This window comes from Penaeus vannamei, chromosome 11, assembly GCF_042767895.1.
Source record: "Penaeus vannamei isolate JL-2024 chromosome 11, ASM4276789v1, whole genome shotgun sequence".
In the NCBI taxonomy this organism is placed as follows: domain Eukaryota; kingdom Metazoa; phylum Arthropoda; class Malacostraca; order Decapoda; family Penaeidae; genus Penaeus; species Penaeus vannamei.
The window spans coordinates 11,912,678-11,914,773 of NC_091559.1; the positions used below are offsets into that span (position 1 = coordinate 11,912,678).

The following is a 2,096-nucleotide window of genomic DNA, read 5'->3' on the forward strand; positions in this document are numbered from 1 at the left end:
CTCTCTCTCTCTCTCTCTCTCTCTCTCTCTCTCTCTCTCGCTGATGAGAAAGAAGATAGAAAAATAATAACATTGTCACCGCTCGGGATCGAACCGAGGACCTTGCTCGTGTGAAGTGCACGTGACAACAAGTACACTGCGGGAAAATTATTATATTAAGCGTTCAGTGTTCAGTGTTTTGATTGAAGTACTAGTTAATGCCAGAGAGAAAGAGATAATAGGGGGAAGGATGGCAGAGAGCGAAAATAAATGAAATAGAGAAATAGATGAGGATTACCGAAAGAGAGAAAAAAAAGTAGAAGAAAGAATGGTAGATGTGTAGAAATGAAAGAGACACAACATTGCCAGGTGTTTCCGCTCGAGATCGAACCGAACATGACTGATTATAATACCATCTGTGTTAAAATGACGGATAAAAACTATGTTATTCCTAACCGCATGTGCAAAACCTTTACTTAAGAGGAAATTATTCTAAACATCTTTTTTCCAAGGATGATTAATGAACACCGAAGTCAGCGAAGACCGAAATGAAACGCATATTACAAACAAACGGAAAAAAATGTTAATAATTGCGGTTCTCCTGCAGTGAATTGCAGTTCTTCGTCACCCTATTATTGTCACCGTAGTTTATGCTTGTGAAAGAGAGGGCGAGAGAAACGGAGAGAGGGTAAGAGAGGAGAGTGAGTACAGAGACAGAGAAAGGAAATGGTGGGGGGAGGGAGAAACAGATAGCGTCTGAAAGAGAGAAAGAGAGAGAGAGAAAGAAATAGACAGAAAGAGATAGAAAAAGTCACACACAGAGAGAAAGGGGTGGTGAGAAGGGAGAGAGTTTGTGTGGAAGAGTAAGGCGGGAGTTTGGGAGGAAAGAAGAGGGAGAGAGAGGGGGGGAGGGGGAAATAGAGAGTGATGGAGAAAGAGAGAAAGATAGATAGGGGGGGAGGGTGAAGAGAGACATAAACAGAGAGGTATATAGAGAAAGAATCGCCAAAGTGAGAAAGAGAGGGAATGAGAGAGAAAGAGAGATAAAGAAGGATGGAAAGATATATAGACAGTCTGAGAGTGTGCTTGAGCGAGTGAGACAGAGAGATGGAAGAAGATGGAGAGACAGAAATAAAAAAAAGAAAAAAAGAGAAGAGGTGAGTGTAACAGAGAGAGGAGGGAGTGAGATAGAAATAGATAGAGAGAGAGAGAGAGAGGATGTGTGTGAGTAAGAGAGAGAGAGATTGAAAGTAAAAGTGAAAGAAAGAGAAAAGGAGAAAATAATTTTCGACGATAAGACTGCCGTCTCGCCTTTTCGTGTTCAACGAAAAGGTCCACGCCGAGGCTGATCTCTGGCGTGCATCCCTCGTGTGGGAAACTAGTGCTGGCTGTCTACGTGGGTGTGGGGATTGTGGGTACTTGAAATGCGGATGTGGGAATGCGCACTGGGCATTTTGAATGTGATCTGACGTTAATTACACTAAATTGTGGGCGCTGCAGTAGAAAGAAGTAATATACAGAAAAAATAGGGCATCCGACCAATCTTGTGATCATTCAGTAGCAACAGGCATCCTCTAACATCTCGGTGGCGCCAGACGTTCGGATGCCGCTCGGAGGGTCATCCTCTGACGTGGATGCTGCAATCCAGGTTACTGCAGCATCACCAGCTGTTTCAGTAAGACATGGAAAGTAAAATTCTTCTAAAATCAATTGTTGTTGTTGTTGTTTCCGCTCGGGATCGAACCGAGGACCTTGGGCGTGTGAAGCGCACGTGATAACCACTACAACACGGAAACGATCGTAATGTTGGATGCCTCACTGTTTTATATTCTGTTGTAAATAGTGGTTGAAAGCGAGAGAGAGAGAGAGGAAGAGGGAGAGACTGAGAGAATGATAACAATGATAAAAACAAAAATCGAGAATATGAGTGAAAAACGATAAAGAATGAAAGAGATTGTGTATCCACTATTTTACATTAAGTGTGTGTAAATATAAATAGGTATATATGAATATATATGTATGTATATATACACACACAATGTATGTGCTCCTATATATGTGTGTGTGTGCGTGTGTATAAATAGATATATATACATGCTTATATATAGATTCACAAA

At 41.5% G+C, this 2,096-nt stretch overlaps 1 non-coding gene across 1 annotated transcript; it reads right to left on the reverse strand.

The window, feature by feature from the left end:
- Nucleotides 1-1,702: 1,702 nt before the first annotated feature.
- On the reverse strand, nt 1,703-1,775 carry TRNAV-CAC (transfer RNA valine (anticodon CAC)). The gene has a single exon. It is a non-coding gene; the product is annotated as a tRNA-Val (tRNA).
- Nucleotides 1,776-2,096: the final 321 nt, after the last annotated feature.